This window comes from Jaculus jaculus, chromosome 2 (genome assembly GCF_020740685.1).
Source record: "Jaculus jaculus isolate mJacJac1 chromosome 2, mJacJac1.mat.Y.cur, whole genome shotgun sequence".
NCBI classification, from domain to species: Eukaryota; Metazoa; Chordata; class Mammalia; order Rodentia; family Dipodidae; genus Jaculus; species Jaculus jaculus.
This window is the reverse complement of record NC_059103.1, coordinates 38290763-38313529: the sequence shown is the minus strand read 5'-3', so window position 1 is coordinate 38313529 and position 22767 is coordinate 38290763. Positions and strand designations below refer to the sequence as shown.

The following is a 22767-nucleotide window of genomic DNA, read 5'->3' as shown; positions in this document are numbered from 1 at the left end:
GACTGGACAAAGAAAACATTGTATATTCAGACACAAAGAAGGAAACTATGCCATTCACAGGAAAATAGATGAAACCGGAGATTGTTTTGCTAAATGAAATAAACGAGGCTCAGAAAAACAATAGGTTCTGGAGTTAAGTAAGTGGGACTATGTGGGGGGATGAAGACCATTGGGAAGGGTGGAAGAGTCATAGAGGAAGATAAGAGCAGAGCCAAGTGCAAGCAAAGTACAATGATTAATTTGTACAACATGTCAGAGTGTAGCCCATTATTTTGGATGCTCACTAACAACAGCAGGAGAAAACAAAGAGCAGAAAAAGAATTCTGGCGTAGGCTCTTTAGAGGATGAACTGTATGAAGTCAACTTTGTCTAGAGACTGGAGCATGAGCTTGCTGTGTTGCCTAGTTTTCCTTACTACTGGGAATCACAGAACATTAGAAGAGTCAGCTTTCAGCCACAGGACAAGTGAACCTTTTTACTAAGGCAGAAAAAGGATAGACGATCTCAGGGTCACACAGGGTTAGATGGTTTGATCCGACTGTATTAGATGAGATGTCTGCTCACTTCCAAAGTCTCGTGAGAGTGGATTAGTTATGTCATTGGCCAGTATTAAGCTCAAATAAGGGGTGATGAGCAATGGAACCTCAACATTTGCATGTGGATTCCTCAGTGAGGTAGAGACTTCTTACTGCAGCCAACCCAGAAGGTGAGCCAGGGAATGAGAGACAAACAATCATTGTACAAAAATATTCTCAGCACATTTGGGGAAAAATAGGGTCTAGACTACAGCATTTATCCTCAGAGTCAATGGATATTTGATTTAAACAAACACTCCCTGATAATGCTCACTGTAGCAAATTCTGTAATTATAAGTTTCATGGAAACTCCTATTACTGATCCATTTTCATCCCTCTCCTAGTTGCTTGAAAAACTGTAAATTAGGTGGAAGTTTTCATGGCTAGCCCCTGCCTGGCAGAGAATGGATGCTTATGGGAGCTCAGGGAAGGAAAAAAAAATCTCATTAGTGGCTTCTGAGTTATTGAATGGGAAGAAATGTAAGCATATTCTTTTCCCAGTTTGCACAAGAGTTCAATGTTTCCCCCTCTGTATTGTTAAATTGTGAAAAAGGAGGCAGAAAGACCTCGGTTTTAAAGCTATGTAGAACTGCAGAAAGAGCTGAGGGGAAAATGTTTTCCTGAGTGGGGTCACTGCTAAGCATGCCGTGGACGAGTCAGCTGGTGGTGCCAGCGCTGGACCTTCCCACATTCCCGCTTGACATTTCCTCAGTACTGCCTTGAGCGTTGTGGCCTTGGAGTTCTGTGTTCCTGGGGTTATAGAAATTTCTTGAAACCCTAGCTGGGGGAGAGAGGGCCAACATGAATTAGAGGTAGTCTTGAGGGGGTAGGGATTTGCCTTAGTTTAGCCCAAGGGTTAATTGGTTATATACATAGTTAATGCATGCCTCACCTGTGGGTACCAGAAAATGCATTTTGAGGACACATTTATGGAATAGGATTTCAGCTTCTTAAAGTCTTTTCTTATCCCACCCCTGTCTTGAAATGCAATTTTGATGGCTCAATAATAAGCAGTCTTCCTACCTTTAAGTCATTCATACAACTGTTATCTCTGCATCTTGTATTTTTCACTAGCTACTTCATGCCATCTTTCCATGGATCCTGTCATTTTTCATGGATTGCTCCAACTTCCTGGATTCTACTTCATTTTGGCAGTTATCTTAGGCCATAGGTAGGTCTTCATTCTCAAAGTTCAGACAGCGCTTTTTTGCTATACTGCTTGACTACAATACTGACTGTTTTATATGACTTGCAAATTGTTTCACTTACACTGTTTTTACCTACCTAGAGTATAGCTACTATGTAGACAAGGATTATCTTCTGTCTTTTCTGAATCTGATTTTCTCTAGTAGATTCCAGGACACATATGCTTAGTCAACAGTTGTTGACTTGTAGTATTATATGTATGGAGGTTTTAGAGGACAACTTCATAAATGTTTTGTTTTTCTAATATTTTATTTATTTATGAGAGAGAGAGAGACAAAGAGAGAGAGAAAGAGAAAATACCAGGGCTTACTGCCATTGCAAACTCTAGAAGCATGTGCCACTTTGTGCATCTGGATTTATGTAGGCAGTGGGGAATCAAACCCAGACCACTAGGCTATATGAGCAAGTGACTTTAACCACTGAACAATCTTTCCAGTCCTATAATTCATCTTTTATACCTTACACTTATTTGATGCCTAAGAAATATCTGTTAAATAAATGATTTGTATTTATCTGAGCTTTCAGCATAGCTACGTAACCCTTGCCCTTGTAGATATCATGCCTCTTCTTCAGACAGAACACTTTTGTACTTACTGCTCTTATTCACTGTGACTATAGGTGTATGGGATTGTTTTTGGTTACAATTGCTTTTCCTCTAATATCCATATATTTGAAAAATTATTTCTGTGCTAAGTGTTTATGTTTCCCCATCTTTCATAAATGCAGATGTAATTTTTTTTCTTTTTGTACTCAGTGAATACAGTCAAGTTGGTACCGTTGTTAGCCTCCTCCCAGTCCTCCCCCATCCACAGGGACCCTCCTTGTTGGGGTATATGGGTAGTGCATTGTGGGGTTAGCCTTTAGTTTTGGGTAGGAGGAAATGTCTCTGTGTTTCATGACCCAACGTGTGGCTCTGACATTCTTTCTGCCCCATCTTCTGCAAATTTCCCTGAGCCATGTTTGGCTCATTTTAGGCCTACTTCAATTTGAGATCTTGGGTGCCTTTGTGGCTCTGGATATCTGGTTTTGTAGGGGTTGATTGATCTCTGTGTCTATCTCCTTCACTGTTGTGCTGGTTCCCGGTTTGTCAAGACAACAACATTCTTCCATGTTTCCCCAGTTATTCTTGGTTTCAGCTGGGGCCCTTTTGAGGTATGATGGGATGGTTCTCTCCTTAGGATCTGCATCTATGTGAAAAAGAGAAGCAAATTCTCCAACAGAGAGTAAAGTTAGCACAAAGTAAATGTGATAACCATTATTTTTTAGGGAGAGTTTAATGGAGAGCGGGGTCAGTTTTGGATATGGTTCTGACTTGTTTCCCAGCTCCAGCTATGGGTTCTGTTCCACTGAGCAGATCAGTTAGACAAATTGAGAGCAGTTGGTTTCCCACCATGGCTGTGCACCACTATTGCACTGGTGTGAACATCACATCAGGTTGTTTGCTGCTAAGTAGGTTGGACCATGTGTTGCTGGGCAGATATTGGTATTTATCCCCCAGTTGCTCATGTAGCGTCTCCCGGCACTAGCTGTGCTGACTGTCTGGGGACTGACTCTCTTCCAGCTTCCAGATGTCACTCCATGTCATGTGCTAACAGTGTATGGTGTCTTCAGCAGTAGGGTCTTACCACTAACCTGTGGTAGGTCCTCAAGCACTCTGACATAAATATGTCTTCTTTTGGGAGACCTTGTAGGTCTCTGTGATCAAAAGCAGATGTAAAATTTAAAAACACTACTATTGTCTTATTTTATATGTAACTTCTTTATATTACTTCTAGTGTCCTTCAAACTTGTTTGGAAATAAATGGGGCTCAAAATATTGAATTAAAGTAATTTTGTTCATTTTTATTTATTTATTTGAGAGTGACACATACACACACACACACACACACACACAGAGGCAGATAGAGAGAATGGGCACCCCAGGGCCTACAGCCACTACAAACGAACTCCAGATGTATGCACCCCCTTGTGCTTCTGGCTAACGTGGGTCCTGGGGAATCAAGCCTTGAACCGGGGTCCTTAGGCTTCACAGGCAAGTGCTTAACTGCCAAGCCATCTCTCCAGCCCGAATTAAAGTATTTTGAAAGCACTGACATATCTGAAGCAAAAATTCCCCTAACTGTTTACCTGCCTTCATCCTTCCAAAATGATGTGGGCCTCTCACTGTGCGCTTGTCATGTTATCTCGATGTCCTCCTGACATGTTGATTCTCCTTTGCCATGCAGTACAATGGATGTATTGCCCAAGAGCCTCACACTCTGTCTACTCTGTTGGCCTCCTTAACCTTTCTTAAAATTTATTTTGTTTTAGGAAATATTTCATAAAAGTATTTCAGAGCTGAAGAGATGGCTCAGCGGTTAAAGGCAATTGCTTTAAAAACCTGATGGTCTGGGTTCAATTCCCCAGTATACACATAAAGCCAGATATACAATGTGGTGCATGTGTCGAGTTTGTTTGCAGTGGCAATAGGCCCTGGCTTTCCCATATGCACTCTGTCTGCCTCTTTCTCTCACTCAAAGCATTTGATAAAAAATAATATTTAATTTTTGGGTTTGAATTCCCTTATCACCCAATAACTATTCCTTTACTAATGACATTAGTAATATGGTGTAACATACTTAGTGCTAAATATTTGGGATGATCCAGTTAGAAAAGAGTATGTGTATCTCCTGATTTGCAAATAATACCAACTCTGGGATATTTAGTGAAAGACTAAAAAGAGGATGCCTCTTGACTCTGCTTTCTGAAGCTCTGCAGTCTAGAAGGGGACCAGAGAAGGATCCAAGTGAAGGATCTGAGAGCTGAAATAGCAGCAGAGACTACACATTTTATTTACTTATTTTCATGGAGAAAAGAACAATTTGTTATGATTAAGGGTAATGTGTAAAGCTTCCCACGAGTTGGCTATGTGAGTGAAGAAGGAGTGGGAGTTGGGGAGGAGCGCCACTGGCCAGGGAAAGAGCTGGAAAGCATTCATAGGTGAAAGTGGAAAGGAGATTGGGGAGAGATGGGAGGCTGGGGCCAGATGCCAGGGTCTGGTTTGTGGGTGTCTGAAAATAACAAAACATAACTATTGTCTAGATTTTTCCTTTTTTTCTTTAAATAAGAACAATATTCACTCTGTTCTACTTTTTTTAAACAGAAAATAATAACACCATAATATGATTTCCATTGTTCTAGTAGATGGATTAAAGGTGTGGATGTCATTGCCAAGGGTAAAAGGTGTTTTGCAAAGATAGCAGTGACGTGCAGTTATCTAGTCATCCTCAGCAGCTCTTGGACAGAGTGCAGGAGCCCGAGTTGTAGACACGGTTAATCATTGGAGTTTTCCTGAACAGAGAAAAGTCTCTGTGGAATTGCCAAAATAGTAAAAACTCAAAGTCAGGGGTTTTTAGGTCTAAATTTGCTGTGTGGCCCCGGGGAAATAATTTTATCTTTCTCGTACTAACATCTTCCTCTGAAAAATGAAACAGTTATACCAAAAGGTCTTTCACATTTATTTGATCTATCCTGTGGAATTCCAAGATGTCTTTTTCTAAGCTTTCTTGCATATCTGCTCCATTTGGAAGCCCCAGCCCCTGAGCACCTGTTTTAGGAAATTACCACACTTTCTCCAGAGTCTCATGCTTCCCTGGGCCCAAGAGCACCACTCAGGTAGTTTATGCTGAGAAAGTCTGCAATATTTCTGGATTGGTGTAGCCTGCACTTGTCTTGCCCTTTTCAACTTAGAGTATTGATTGGTGGGGAACAGAGCTCTATTTTTAACCTATTCTTTCTTTTCTGCCTGAGCCTCCTGCTACTGTAGACTTACTTATTTCAAGACATCCTTAATGCAACTTCCTGGCTGCCAGACACTGAGAGCGTAAAAGCAGAAAATCTCCCTTCGGGAGCCCACTCCAGTTAAAATGACAGGCATAAGCATGTTGACTGAACAGAGGCTGATTTATTTTATTTTTCAAATACAGACACCTAAATATTTGCTATTTTTCTCTACTATCCCATTTAATATACGCTTATGGAATAGAAAGAATGTGTCATTTGTTGTCTATTTATCAAGTATCCAAAGCTTAGGATGATTATTTTTTCACTCCTGTGATTAGAGAGATAATGCACATTCATTTCACTTCTTTTAGGATGCGGTGTGGATTTGTTGCAAGTTTCCCTGTACTTCACTGTCCCTCAGCTTCCCCTGGCTTCTCTGATTTTATCCATTTACCTTCTCCAGTCCCCTCCATATCATTTATTCTCTTATCCGCCCCCCACTCTCTTTAGCTCTCTCTTTCCTTTTTTTGAGGCAGGATTTCATGTAGTCTAGGCTGGTCTGGAACTTCAAATGTATCTAATAATGACCTTGAACTCCTGGTCCTTGTTCCTCCATCTCCTGAGTGCTGGGAATACAGGTATGCGCCATCACTTCTGGCTCTCAGTTATCAGCTTATAGGTAGCTTTATTCAGGATCACCTGGATGTCAGGCACCTTAATCTTTACATAATCTTCACATTACTGTTTTTATGGAGAAGGAAACTAGGACTCACTGAGGCTAAGCCATTTGGTTTAGGTCACTCACTAAGGGTCAGAACTCATAGCCTTGCTCAGTCTGATCTACCCCAAATCCAGCATCTTTATTTAGCATCTTTCTAAACCAAATTTACTTTACCTTTTGTTTGTTTGTTGTTTAGATCAATGGAGTTTTCTGAAAACTTCCAGGGAGTTAAGGTTGCTGTGTTTTAGTTCATGACATATTATCTTAAAAATAAATGGCAAAACCCTGGAAAACCTGCAAGAAAGAACTTCTAGACCCTTTGGAATATATTTGGCTGAGCACTGATATCTCTGGAAAGGCTAGCAACAGCAATTCTGATAAAAGAGATGAGAAATAAGAGGAATAAACAGTGTGCTGATTGCTCTGGAACAGCCTCAGCCCATCCTGTATTTCCATTTGGGCAATGACCTCTAATCTTCCCAGGGGATTTGAAGCATGCATGTTATCTTGAAATAGTTTTTGAACTTTGGCATTTGCATTGCCTTTACAAGGACAGTTATAATAAGGGAAGACTGTATAAGCTGCAGTGAGTTGAACAACTAATTTTATTTTCCTGCTGGAATTCCAAACCACTTTGCCCCACTTTTGTTACAATTTTATACCTGAAAACGTTTAATGTTATTTCACATATTTGACTCTAATAACCACTTGTTTATTTATTATTATTTATTTTTCTTTTCTAAAATTCCTCCCACTATACTCTTGTGTCCCCCCCTCTTCTTAGTTCCCTTCTTCCCCCCAAATAGCCCCTCCTACTTTGATGTTCACATATATTCCATTATCCTCTTTTCTCCCATCTTTGGAGTCGCCTTTCTATTTTCATGTCAAATATATGTGGTGTGTAGTTATATAAATTTATATAGATTTGACATATGAGAGAATTTATAATATTTGTCTTTCTGGGGTTACCTTATTTTGTTTATGATCTCCAGTTCCATTTATTTTCCTGAAAATGTCATAATTTCATTGTTCCTTACAGATGAATAAAATTCCATTGTGTATATGTGCAACATTTTCTATATCTACTCCTCACTTATTTGGACCTCTAGACAAGTTCCATGATCTTAGCTACTGAGAAGAAGCTACTGGTAAGCATGTCTGTGTATATATTTCTGGTATGCTGACTTAGGAAGCTTCTTTGGGCATATGCCCAAGAATGATAGAGCAGGAACATATGGTAGTTCTACTTACCTTCTTGAGGAGCCTCCATACTGATCTTCACAGAGGATAAACTGGAAGTGAATATAGGTTCTTATTTACATCCTTGGCAGAATTTAGTATTGTCTTCATGATGATAGGGAGAAAAAAATTAAAATTCATGTGGAAGAACAAACAAACCAAAGTCATCCTAAGCATAACATGTGATGCCATCATCATACTTGGCCTCAGATTTATACTGCAGAGGTAAAATTACATGAACAGCATGATCCTAGAACAAAAGCAGACATGTAGACCAATGGTATAGAACAGAGGATTGAAAAATAAAATCACACAGTTACAGCCACCTAAGTTTTGAGGTGCCAAGAACAAGTTGGGAAAAAGATAGTCACATTAGTAAACCATTCTTGGAAAAGTGGATATCTATAATTAAAAGAATGAAACTAGATCCATATCTTTCACCTTGTACAAAAGTTTATTCAAAATTAACCAAAGACCTTAATGTAAATTTTGAAACTCTGGAACTACCATAGGAAAGCATAGTGAAACCACTTCAAAAATAGGCATAGGCAAAGCCTTTCTGAAAGGGACCCCAATAGCATAAGAAATGTTTCTAAAATTTGATGAAATTGATGCATGAAATTAAAATTCTTCTGTATAGCAAAGAAAATCATCATCATAGGAAGAGACAGACCATATAATACAAGAAAATCCTCACCAACTAGTAGGGGATTAGTAAGCAGAATCTGTAGGGAATTCCATAAATTAAATATCAGAAAGTCATCCAAACAACAAATGGGACATGAATTGAATATATGGTTCTTAAGAGAAGAAATACAAATGGAAAATAAATATTTGAAAAGTGCTCAACATTCTTAGCCACCAAATAAATGCAAAATAGAACTACACTGAAATTTTATCTCACCCCAGTCAGAATAGCTTTCATCAAGGAAACTAAACCATGTCTTGATTGGAAACTCAGGGAAAAGCCAGTTCTAGTGTTGACATATAAGGAGGTTTTTTATTTGAAAATATTTGGATGGTATTTGGAGTGCTGCATTTTTAATTTCCTCTAGCTTAGCTGAAATTTATTTGAAAGTGATAATACAAATTCAAAGTGAAATATAATTCCAATTCCCATTTTAAGTTTATAATATTTACCTACCCAATAATGATTGGAAACTATCTGGAATCATACCTGAGTTAAAGTAATTCTTAACTCATGCTGAATTTGACATTATTGATATGACTGGAAGAATATAAAAATCTAATTCTTTTTCTTTTCCTTTTCCTTATATCATTATTCCCTACACCTGGAAGTAAATTTTTCCTTAAAGCAGAAGAAAGACTTGACTTGTTAACTACCTTTGGAACTTGTTCTAGGCCCCTGCTGGGAATTTAATTGGGAATTATAATTCCTAATTTTTTTTTTTTTTTTTGTAGGCCTGACAACACAATCTTAGCCCAGAGGAAGAAGAAGAAAGAAAGGCCATCTTCTTGATCTTCAGACCCTGGTTTCTTCCTAGAGCTGGAGACTGTGGCCAGCTTCAACCATAGTAAGGAATGAGGCTGTTATGAGACTCCTAGAGTTTCTCCCACAAGGAGAAGGGAAAAATAAGTCTCATAAATTGTGCTAACATTGAGACTTCAAGTAATATTATGCCCCCTGAAGGACTTAAAATCCTACATAAAATCATATGCCAACCCATAAAACTTTATTAAGTATTTACTATATGCTAGGCATTAAAGTAGATACTAAGGATATGAAAGTATTGCCCTGGTCCTCAGAGTCTCTTTTAAATCAAGGAATTGGAGATGGATGAAATTGTGAAAATAAATTAAGATCGTAAGGGAAAAGCACTGATTACATCCTTTCATAGTGAGACTATGACTTCAGATTTGACATAGTAAAAAGTCTACAATTAATAATTTTCATTATTGTCAATAAATCTGCTATGATCACATGTACAAAATTTTCATATAATTTCATGTGGACTATAATTGGCAGATCATATGATACATATATGTCTAAATTCATGAGCAACTGATACTTTCCTACAGTGACTGTCTCATTTTGCACCTGGACCTGAAACGTGTGTATATGTGTAAATATATATAAAAGTTGCTATATTTGTGTATATATATTTGCTATATTTTGTTAAGGATTTTTCTTCTAATGTTTAGATTGATACAGATCTGCAATTTCACTTTCTTTGTAAAGTCATTCTTTATGTGAGTTTAGTATCAAGTCAGCACTGGTTTGGTTTTGGTTTTGTTGATCTTCCCAGCTCAATCTATCTGCTTGGACCTGCTCTAGGCTTTCATTTTGACCTTTATTCACCTTACCCCTGAGCTGCACTTTCCCATTTTAGGCACCTATTTACTACTACCGGATCTATGGTTGAAATTCTGAAGACTTCTGAACCATTAGCCTATATGAAGAGAACCCAAGGTCTGGTTAGTTCTTATTTTTTTCCCCTCTATGCTATAGTTGGTCATTCTCTTTCTAGATCTTTCTAGGTACAGAGGAACAAAAGAACTGCTGGTCTGACAACAACACAGAACCAGATGAAACCAGTGTCCCTTGCAGAACAGAGTAGAGCAAATGGATTAGTAAGTTGTCAAGTTGTATGTTCAACTCTGTGGGGTTTGAATCAGTCTTTTTCTTTTTCAGGCAAGTCCAACCAACTGGACTTTTGTTTATTTAGAGAGAAAGAGAGAAGTGGCATGCCAAGGCCTCAGCTGCTGAAAACTTCAGATGCTTATGCCACCTAGTGGGCATGTGTGACCTTGTGCTTGCCTCACCATTGTGCATCTGGCTAACATGGGATCTGGAGAGTTGAACACGGGTCCTCAGGCACCTGGCCTTTTTTTATGGGAGAGTGCATGTGTGTGTGTGTTTGTGTGTGTGTGTGAGAGAGAGAGAGAAAGAGCGAGAGAGAGAGAGAGAGAAAGAGAGTGAGAATTGGCCCTCCAGGGCCTCCAGTCACTGCAATTGAACTCTAGATGCTTATGCCACCTGGGCTCATGCGCAACCTTGGCTTGTGTCACCTTGTGCATCTGGCTTGTGTGGGATCTGAAGAGTGAGTTGAACATGGGTCCTTAGGCTTCACAGCACTTTAACTACTAAACCATCTTTCCACCTCTCAAAGTCTTTTTCTAATTAGCCCTAAGTCTCGATGTTCCCTGAGTTCTTCTCTTCTCAGTCAGCATGCTTCTGCAATAGTCTCATCTAAAATGTTGTGGTTTTAACTGCTCACAGTACCTCATGTTGCTTTATACTGCCTCATGCTACTAGGTCTGCTTTTCTAGCCCAGAACCCTCTCTGTAGGGTAAAATCTGTCTATGTCTATTGTTATTGCCTCTTGTATGTCTCCTTGAACTTCTTCAGACTTTCACCTTGATGTTTATCATCTATCTTTACCAGATGTTCTCTAATTTCTGTATCCCATTTCACCGGATGGGAAAACTTTCATCTTTACTGAAAGTGTATCTTTAACTCTCTCCTGCCATCATCTGCTTCCAAACTCTTAATTTATTAAGAAATTCTTCATTTAATTTTTTGCTTGTAAAAATTACTAAGAAAATATAAAATATAATTTTGCTAATTTTCATAATTCCCTGTCTCCTGCAGGCTCTCCTAAATGCATTTGCCCAAGTACATTTCGCTGTTTCCTGCCATGCTACCCCAGTGCCCATCTGCTTCCCTGTAACACTACCTGCAGTTACTCCAACACACTTCTCTATCTCCTGCCATGCTACCTGCAGACACCTGTCCTTCCTCAGCACCTGCTTCTCTGTCTCCCAGTGTGCTCTGCTACCAGCAGATGCCCATCTGTCTGTGGCCCACAAGATTCCTTGTCTCCACCATGCTACTCTCAAGTGCCTGTGCATACACTGCCCACACACATATCCCTGTCTCCCACAGGTTCCCCTGACTGCATCCACCTGCTGCCTGTCTGGGCTTCTCTGCCTTGCCTCTTTGGTGGGCTGGTCTGCAGGCTGCCTCCATTCCTCTGCTTGCAGACCCTCCATGCACTTGCTGCCTTTAGGTGCCCTTTAGTGCACCCTTTGTCTAGTACCCCCATAACAGCTGATTCCCTGATCTGGCCTGGGCTATGGAACCCAGCAATGTCTACCATCATTCCAATGCCTTGCCCCATTCCAAGAGACTGCTTGGGGTATCATCACAGCCACAGAAGGGGAACACAGGAATATCCAGCAATCATCTGCCAGGAGGAACCTGTCTATCTGGGTATATTAGAAAAGCAAGGGCAAGTGCTACAGCTCCTGAGCCACAGGCAAGACACAGCTGAGACCAGGTCAGAGAGATCCCAGACCTCCAATTGCACCTTTGGGATTAGCACCATCCCACAGGTGCTGGTGCACTTATATCCTCCACAATCTGTGCAACCCAAAATACAAAGCCATCATAAGCCTAGTCTACTCAAACATAAAAGGGAATAATCACTGAAGACACTACAAGGGAAAACTCATGTTTCCTCCTTAAATAATTAAGACTTCCACACTGAGCTGGGTAGGCCCCAATGCAAAAATCAACAAAAACAACACACCAAGAGATATCCAACAAGGTTGCCTAGCCCCACAATGGAAGTATACAATGAAAATATAGAAGAGGCGCCGGGCGTGGTGGTGCACGCCTTTAATCCCAGCACTCGGGAGGCAGAGGTAGGAGGATCACCGTGAGTTCGAGGCCACCCTGAGATGACAGAGTTAATTCCAGGTCATCCTGGACCAGAGTGAGACCCTACAAAAGAAAAAAAAAAAAAAAAAAAAGAAAAGAAAAGAAAAGAAAATATAGAAGAGGCAACAGGACTCGAATCCCAAAATAAAAACAAAAGATATGTGACCCCAGCCAACCAAATTAGCAGAACTGGTAGCAAATCAACAAAACCCCAACAATTGCATAAATGAAATCCACATAGCTGGCTTCATTAGGCTTAACCTAATAGATGAAAACCAGAGAGACCTCAAAAGAGAGATAAATGAACTGAAGGTGAATCAAAAAATAGAGAATGTCAATAGCCAGCTGGTTAAGCTAAATGAAGACATAAGTAAACGCAAGAATGAATCCCAAGAAGCATTAAGAAGATCAAAACATTACCTGAAATTGGAACTTGAAAAAGGGATAGATACTATACAGGAAAAGGCAACAAAAGATACAAACCAAATTGAACTGTGAAAACCTCTCTAGAAACCTCCAGAACCAGAGTTAATTATGTGGAGGACATAACCTCAGAGCTTGAAGACAAGACAGAAGAAACAGTTTGGGAGTCTAAAAGTTTTGATTAAATTAAAAAAAAATATGTGAACAGAACATGAGGAAACTGTGGGATACCTTAAAAAGTCATAACATTTGGATCATGGGTATACCAGAAGGGTAAGAAATTCAGACCAAAGGTATGGAGAACTTATTTAATAAAATTATCAAAGAAAAATTTCCTACCCTCTCAAAAGAGAGTCCTATCCTGATACACAAAGCTAACAGAACTCCAAAGAGACTCGACCAAAGAAGAAACTGTCCAAGGCACATCATTATTAAAACTCTAAACAACTAAAACAAACAGACAGTGCTCAAAGTAGCAAGAGGAAAATAAAATATTATATACAAAGGCAATTCCATCAGAATTACCTCAGATTTCTCAGTGGAAACCATGAAAGACAGAACAGCCTGGAATGGAGCACTTCAAAATCTAAAAAAAGATGGCTTCCAACCAAAACTACTATCCCCAGTGTAAGTATCCCTCATAATAGATGGTGAAAGGAAAAACGTTTATGATAAAAGCCAGCCCTATGGTTATATGAACACAAAGCCAACCTACAGAGAATACTTCAGGGAATTCTCCACTCAGAAGAGTCAAACAACCAGTCTCAAGAGCCTGCAAGAAGAAGATCATGGGCTGGAGATACTGCTAAGCACTTAAGGCTCTTGCCTGCAAAGCCAAAGGACCCAGGTTCTATTCTCCAGGATCCACATAAGCCAGATTCACAAGGTGGCACATGCCTCTTGAGTTTGTTTGCAGTGGTTCAAGGCACTGGTGTACCCATTATCTTTCTCTGTCTGTCTCTATCTCTCAAATAACCAAAGTAAAAATTAAAATTAAAATTAAAAAGAAGATCACCATAACCAAAACTAGAGCATGCTCAAACAATTACAAAGCACAAGAAAGCACCAAACCCCATAAAACACCCCAACATAGCATGGATTAAAGCAAACCCTACAGTTGTAACCTTAAATATAAGAAGTCTTAATTCACCCATCAAAAGACACTGGTTAACAGTGTGGATTAGAAAAAAATGGACCCTTTGATATGCTATCTTCAAGAAACCCACCTCACTACCCAAGACAGACACTTCCTTAAGGTGAAAGGATAGGAAATTATAGTCCAAGCAAATGGAAATAAGGAAGAAGCTGGTGTAGCTATATTAATAGCTGATAAAATCAACTTCAAACAAAAAGTAATCAAAAAGGACAAAGGAGGCCACTTCTTGCTCATCAAAGGAATGTTACAACATAAGGACATCACAATCTTAAATCTATATGCATCCAACACAGGTGCACCTCAGTTTATAAAACAAAACAAACCTGAAAAACAAAACAGAAATAAACAACAATGCTATCATTGTTGGGGACTTCAATACTCCATTATAATCAATAGACAGATCATCCAAGCAGAAAATCAGAAGGGAAATATAATAGAGCTCAACAGCACCACAGGTCAAGTCAATCAAAGGGACATCTACAGAACATTTCACCCCAGTTCTATCAAGCCTTCATTGAAGAATTGAAACCAATTGTTCTCAAACTGTTCAACATAATTAGAAACAGGAAATGCTCTCTACCTCTTTTATGAAGCTAGCATCACCCTAATACCAAACCAGATATAAGAAAATTATAGGCCTCTATCCCTGATGAACTTAGATACAAAGTTCCTGAACAAAATCCTCACCAACCAAATCCAACAATCCATTAAAACCATTATTGATCTTGATCAAGCAGGATTCATCCCAGGAATGCATATGGAAATTGGTCAAGGTAATATACACATAAATAAACTTAACCATAAGAACCACATGATCATCTCAATTAATACAGAGAAGGTCTTTGACAAAAAACATCACTTCCTGATCAAAATGCTGGAGAGAATAGACATGGAGGTTTATACTACAACACAATAAAGGCTATATATAAAGCACCTAAAGCCCAAATAATACTTAATGGAGAAAGAATCAAGGAGTTTCCACTGAGATAGGAAAAAAAACAGGGATGTCCACTATCACCATTCCCCACCAACATAGTACTAGATACCCTAACCCAAGCAATAAGACAGGAGAAAGAAATAAAAGGGATACAAATTGGAAAGGAAGATGTCAAATTATCTCTATTTGCAGATGATATGATCCTATTCATAAGTGACCCAGAAGTTTCCACCTCAGAACAAAAAGGTGATTAATTCCTTCAGCAAAGGGGCAGGATACAAAATCAACACACAAAACAGTAGCCTTTCTATATGCAAAGGACAAATACACATGGAACTAAACCAGTGAGGCTGTCCCATTTTCAACAGCCATAAAAAAATCAAATACCTTGGAATAACACTAGCCAAGGATGTGAAAGACCTATATAATAAAAACATAAAAATACTCAAGAAAGAAACTAAGAAGGACATGAGAAGATGGAAAGAACTCCCATGCTCCTGGATAGGTAGAATTCATATTGTGAAAATGGCAATTCTACCAAAAGCAATATACAGATTTAATACAATACCAATAAAAATTCCAGCATCATTCTTCACAGGTATAGAAAAAGTTATCTCAAAATTCATATGAAATGACTTAGCTATCTAAACATAGCCTCAGCAAACAACAACAATAACAAAAACCAAAATAAAACACCTCTGGAGGTATCACCATACCTGATACGAAGCTATACTACAAATCCATAGTTGCAAAAACATCACGGTACTGGCATAAAAACAGAAAGATGGTCCGGTGGAATGGAGCTGAAGACCTGGCCATTAGGTCAGGTACCTACAGTTACTTTATTTTGACAAAGCTGCCAACAATGTGCACTAGAGAAAAGACCACAGTTTCAACAAATGGTGCTGGACAAATTGGATAACCACATGTAGGAAAATGAAACGAGGGCTGGAGTGATGGCTTAGTGGTTAAGGCACTTGCCTGCAAAGCCAATGGATCCAGGTTTGATTCCCCAGGAACCACATAAGCCAGGTGTGCAAGGTTGCACATTCATCTGGAGTTTGTTTGTAGGGACTGAAGGCCCGGGTGTGCCCAATTTCTTTCTCTCTCTCTCTCTGCCTCTTTTTGTCTCTCTCTCTCTCTTTATCAAATTAAATAAGTAAATTAATTAATTAAAAAAGAAAAATGAAACTAGACCCACTCAACATGCATAAAAATCAACTCCAAATGGATTGAAGAGCTGAAACTCTGAAACTACTGAAGTACTGGAATTAAAAATAGGAAGAACTCTCCACGAGATAGGAGTAAGGAAAGACTTCCTGAACAAAACCCCAATAGCACAAGAAATTAAACAATCACTCAACCAGTGGGATTTCATGAAGCTAAAAAGCTTTTGGACAGACAAACATACCATAATTAGAGCCATTATATTACTCACAGAATGGAAGAAAACTTTCACCTGCTATACCACTGACAGAAGCCTATTATCTCAAAAATAACTGGAAAAAACCCCCTAAATAATATAAAATCAAACAACTCACTCAAAAACTGTGGTAGAGAACTGAATAGGTAGTTCTCAAAGGAAGAAATACAAATATCTAATAAACACTTAAGAAAATGTTCAACATCCCTTACAGAACTGCAAATTGAAGCAACCATGAGATTCCACCTTATTTCAATAAGGATGGCAATCATTAAAAAATCAAATGGCTACAAATGTTGGCAAGAATGTGAGGAAAAAGGAACCCTCATTCACTGTTGGTGGGAATGCAAACTTGTACAACCATTATGGATATCAATATGGAAATTCCTGAAAAAGATGAATATAGAGCTACAAAAAGACCCGTTACTCCCTTATTGGGCATCTACCTTAAATGCTCCATGCTTCACTACAGAGATATTTGCTTAAACATTTTTATAGCTGCTCAAGTCATAATAGCTAATAACTGGGAATCAACCCAGGTGCCCATCATTGGATGAATGAACAAAGTTGTGGTACATTTTCACAATGGAATTCTACTCAGCAGCAAGGAAAAATGCTGCAATGAAATTTGTAGGAAAATGGATGGACTTGGAACAGATCACACTCAGTGAACACACAAATTCAGACACTCAAACACTGTATGTTCTCACTCATCTGTGGATCCTAACATGGATCAGCTTGAGTTTCTGGCATACCTGATAGACCCAGACAATATGGAAAGGTTGAGGGGGAGAGGAAGGGGAGATTGGGGAGAAATAAACACAAAATTAAACCTAAAATGAGCTGGTGCCATAGAAACCCTTGGAGGTAGGTTTAAAGATTTAACACAGGTGCACGGGGGAGCTCTGACAAGAAGGGAGCTGGAGAGAGTAGAATGAAGTCTAACCTTAAAAATTTTTGGCTCTAGCCTGTCACACCCCGTACCAGAAATCGGTTGCTTCCCACATTGAGCTATTGATCGGAGAGACCTACAAAGTTTCCCAAAATACAACAGGCTTCTGCCAAAGCACCTGATTACCAGCCTGAGGTTGAAGGTTAAGACCCTATTGCTAAATACTCTGTATGCTACCAACACAGAACACAGAGAGACCGGGCTGGAATCTGGAAGTGAGCCAGTCTCCACACAGCTAGCTGGTCTAGTACTAGAAAGTGCTACATGAGTTACTGGGGGAAAGTGGCCAAGGGTGTGAGCAACCAGAGGTCCAAGCTACTCAGAAGCAACCACCCTGACAGATGTACACGCCAGCGCAAAGGTGGTACACAGCCTTGGTGGGTAACCAATAGCTTTCTAATTGGCTAAGAGAGCTGCTCAGTGTAAAGGAACCCCTATCTGAAACTGGGAACCAGGTTAGAATCCTATGGAGGCAAAGATTATGCTCTCCAGTGTCAAGCTCCCACTAGTCTTTGGCTAAAAGAGGGGCCGCATCATCAAAATCTCCCTACATTATTAATGCTTATCCCATTTAACCTGTGCTGACTTTACTTTCTGTTGGAGAATCCGTTTTTCTTTTTCTGAAAGTAGCAAGACCTGCGGAGATTAACCACCCCTCGCACTTCAGCCAAAGCCCGGGTGAAACCACAGAGGAATTGGGGAGATGAGCAAGAGTGTTGCTTCCATGGTGAGCCTGACAACCAGCAGCAGAGTGAAGGAGACGGGCTCTGAGGATGCACACCACATACCAAAGCAGAAAGGCAGAGGCTCCTAAGAGCTTATCTCTGAAGTAGACTTAAAACACACCCACCAAGGCTCAGGGAATTTCCTGGAGGGGGGGCGGGGCGGAAAGATTGTAAGAGCCACAGGTTTGGATGTCATGCCCAGAGGCACTGCTTCCCCCAGTAACTGACTGCTGCTTCCACAACACATAATCCATAACCCCATGGGGAATACCAGAAACCCTGCTGATTAGGGCCCCCAGGGGAAAGGGGGCAGTGAAGAGGGAAAAGATGGTACCAACACATGATGTATCCATACAAAATGTTGTTAATTAAAAAAAAAAGAAAATCAGTGATTAGTACCATTGCTGAAATACATAAGAGTTTAATTTGATATATTCATTTACATACGTTTTTCATTCCTACCAAAAAGTGTGGTTCAAGTATAAGTATTTATGGAACCCTGAGTGTTTTGCAATGTGCTTGCAGACTTTATGCAAACAGCTCACATCTCATGGACTCCAGCCTCTCAGATTTTATTATTTACTAGAACAACCAAACTTTTAATTAATAGTTACTTATTCATAACAGAAGTCTAAGCAAAACTTGTATCTATCTATTGACTATTGGTTCTTAAGTCAGTATACATCTGCTGTAGATTTTGTTATTTTAGACTGATTGTAGGTTTATCTACCTTTCTAGAAGGCAATGCTCTTCAAAATTAATGTGCTTTCAGGGCTGGGAGGCAATTCAGCAGTTAAAGAGCTTGCCTGAAATGCCTAACGACCTATGTTCAGTTCCCCAGTCCTCACGCAAAGCCCTATGAACAAAGTGGCCCATGCATCTGGCGTTCGTTTGCAGTGGCTGGAGGGCCTAGTGTACCTATTGTCTACCTCCCTCCCCCCTCTCTCGTTGAACATATATACAATGAAATGAAATAAAAATCAACATGCTTCCTAACTACCTGGAGATCTTTTCTATTTACATATTCTGGTTCACTGAGCTTAGAGTTCTGACAGTCTTGTTAATGGCCACACTGAGAGCAGTTGGGCTGAAAAACACCTGTTTTTTAAAATTTTAAATTAGGTCATCTATGTTAAAAAGATAGGTATTCTAGTTTATCTCCTTATTTTTTCAGGGGCTGTTTATTTGTTTGTTTTAAGCTTTCATACCTGTGTGTATTGCATGCTTAGCACCTCCCCTCCTACCCCCCTGCTCTCCCTTTGCTCACCTCTACTGCCTCTTGCTGCTCTCCTTTGCCCCTAGACAGTTTTATACCTACTTTCATTTAATATGTTTATATTTAACATATTTAGCTTATTATACATGGCTATATAAAATCTAGGAAGGACAAATGAGACATTTATATCATTTATGTTTCTGAGATGGGCTTAATGAACTTTATATGATTGTCTCTAGTTGTATTCATTTTCCTGCAAACATCATAACTTCATTTTTCTTCATGGCTGGGTGGAAGTTTCTCTCTCTCTTTCTCCCTTTCTCTCTCTCTGTCTCCATGAGAACATATAATCACGTTTTCCTTATCAATTCATTTGTTATTGGACATACAGGTTGTTTCCATAACTTAGCTATCATGAATAGTGCCATAATAAACACGTATCTCCATGATGTTGTCTTGGAATCTTCCAGGTAAATACTGAGGAGTTGTATAGATGGGTCATATGATAGATCTATTTCTAGTTCTTTGAGAAAATTCTATACTGATTTCCAGAAAGGTTGTACTGGTTTGCATTCTCACCAGCAGTGTTTTAAAGCTCTTTTTTGTCCACCTTTGCAACAGAATTTGTAGTTGTTTATTTTCTTAATGATTGCCATTCTCAGTGGAGGAAGGTGCAATCTCAATGTAGCTTTTTAATATTTATTTATTTTCAAGGATTGAGAGAGGGAGAGAGAGAGAGAAGCAGATACAGAGAAAATAAGTGTGTCAGGACCTCTATCCACTGAAAACAAACTCCAGATGCCAGCACCACTTTGTGCATCTGGCTTTACATGTGTACTAAGGAATTGAACCTGGCAATTAGGCTTTGAAAGCAACTGTCTTTAACCATTTAGCAATCTCTCCAATCCTGTTTGATTTCTTTTGTTTAGTTTTTTTATCTCTTTGTATGTTCTAGACATTAATCATCTGTCAGATGTATACCTTCAATAGATTTTCATTTATTTAGTATATTGTATCTTCCTTCACCTGATTAGATATTGCTTTTGCTGTGCAGAGCTTTTTAACTTCATGATTTGCTGGTTGTTGGCCTTATTTCCTGAGCAATTGGAGTCATATTAAGAAAGCCCTTGCCTATGCCTACATCTTGAAATGTTTTTTCCTCAAAAAGTTTTAGCATTTCAGTTCTTACATTAAAGTCATTGATCATTTTGGAGTTGATTTTTGTGCAGGAGAGAAATAGAGATCTAGTTTTTTTTCTTTTTTTTTGTATGTGCCTATGGTGATAGACAGTTTTCCCAGTACCATTTGTTGAATAGACTGTTTTCTCTAGTGGCTTCTTTTTCAAAAATCAGATAGCTGTAGCTGTAGAGGTTTCTATGTGAGTCTTCTTTTCCAGTCCATTGAAATCCATGTTTGGTTTTGTGCCAGTACTATGCTGTCTTTGTTACCATGGCCTGTGGTATACTACCTTCAATATTATTTTTTTTAGCTTAGGATTGCTTTGGCTGGCAATGCAGGATCTTTTGTGAATTTTAAGGTACTTTTCTATACCTATGAATAATGACATTGACATTTTGTTTGATTATTTCATTAAATCTGTAGGTTGCCTTGTGTAAGATGGCCATTTTCACAATATTATTTCTTCTAATCTGTTGAAAATGCAAAAGGAAAGAATCAGGAGGAAAAAAGTGATATAGAACAAAAACAGAGCAGGATCAAGCTGACTTGCTAAATTGATATTGGCTCTTAACTAAAGATCTGAAGCAGGGAGGGTGCAGAGGGGATAGCTGCTGGCTCGTCCGATGGCTGGTTTCTGTCTCAAGTCTTTTGGTTTACCTCTAGGTGTCCCTTTGTGATAGGCAGTCTATTTCCCCTCAAGGATTTCCCTGGAAGATCAGGTTATAGACACTGCTTCAATCCAAGGCGGTGCTTCATTTGTGGAATCTCAGGTGTTAGTCACATCTCTGGACATTGCTTTGGAAGTTCAGTGGGCCTTGGTCCTATGTGGGTTCTTCCCACTATTCAGTGTGCTGGCTGGAGTCTGTAGATGTACCCTTGGTGAACGTGGTTCTTACCAGGTTTTTAGCTTGCTATGTGCTGAGTTGTCCTAATTAAGTTCTCTCCCTATAGTGCAGCAGAATTCTAAAATGCAGTGTGAAGATCCATGGTATCTTCTCTGACTTTCCAGGGGGTGGTTCACAGACTCTCACTTTAGCCTTGTTGACTGCCAAGCACTGGGGAGAGGGCTGTCTTTGCATCTCCTCTGTCAGTGCTGCTGCTGCCCTGCCTATGGCCTTTTGTCAGCTCTTTAGAATGTCTGTTCTCTTCTAATAGTTGTCTGTCAGCTTTCCCCAGATTAGTTCCTGGAGACTCTGGCAAACCATGCATGGTGGTTTTCTACAATATTCTAAATCTCTCTGGGACTATTTTCTTAATAAATTTTATTATTTCTTTTTCCCCTTCTCTTCTTTTTCCTTTCTGTCTTTTCTTTTTCCTTCCCTTTGCCTCCCCTTCCTTTCCTTTCACTTACCTTTCCTTTCTTCTTGAACTGCTGTAGATTGACTCTACTTTAACATGCTCAGCAAGCACTTTTCCACTGAGCTACATACCTTCTTGTTGGTGAGATGAAGAACCCAGCCAGAAAAAGCTTATGGCAGTGAAGAGTTTGTTTTGGCATATAGTCCTGGCAGGGAAAAGATGATATGAGCAGAGACTGGACATCATCATCTCTGCCACAGCAGGTGGAAAGCAGCAGCAAGAGCGAGCCAAGTTCTCTGCAAGGAGGAGCTTGTTATAATATCCCTAAGCCTGCCCTAACAACACACCTCTATTTTATTTTAATTATTTTTTTGTTGTTCTTTTCAAGGTAGGTTTTCCTCCTTTAGCAAGGGTGGAGGACATTTGATTCAAATCACCACACCTAACCCCTTAATAAATCTTCACTCTGAGATTGGCTTCCAGGCACTGAACATAAGAAATCAGCCCTTCTCCTCTTAGCGTACAATTTACTATTCAACAAAAAATGGTATTACGAACTTTTGTTTTGGTGTTATTAACCTGTATCAGATGCTGAACCTTAAATAACTGGATTTACAAATTTTTCAAATAAAACTTTTGGTGAATTCAAAATTTTAACTAGTGATTAATGTACACATTATTAAAGGTTGGCCTTCTGTTTATGAATTTAGAACTGAAGAAACAAATCTGTACTTTCTTCCTTCTCTTTTGCATCAAATTGTTTTAACTGTTTTGATAGTTGAATACTTATGGTTTGTTCAGATATTGCACCTTTTCTGTTTGGATTCTGACTTTGGTTCTTGAGTCTCAGTGACACTTATGAAAGACCAGCCCGACAGGGGCCGTGCTCTCAGAGAAGGAGACAGTGATTGTTGCTTATAGGATGTGTCCCCATGGGAAGGCTGGGTTAGTAACGGACAGCTGGCCCTGAGAAGTGCACTTACTCTTCCTGAGCACCTTCGAGGAAGAGGAGGATGCAAAGCTATTGAGCTAAGTCCTTCCTGAAACGGCTTTCTCTCCGTGGGAAGGAAAACGATCAAGTAAGTGCCTGACACTCTAGCTCAAAATTGGACAAAACTACCAGTGAATTATCTCCAGAAAGATTGTTTGCTGTGACATTTTTGGTCCTCCAAGAATCCATCCAGTTCAGGGTCAACTGAGAGCCAGTTGATTAGGGGTAATATTTTCAGAATTTGATTTTAATCCACAATGTGGCAGAAAGCTGCTTTGC

At 39.4% G+C, this 22767-nt stretch overlaps 1 pseudogene; it reads left to right on the top strand.

The window, feature by feature from the left end:
• The window catches only part of LOC101613193, a 54503-nt pseudogene that overhangs the window by 12786 nt on the left and 18950 nt on the right, over nt 1–22767 (top strand).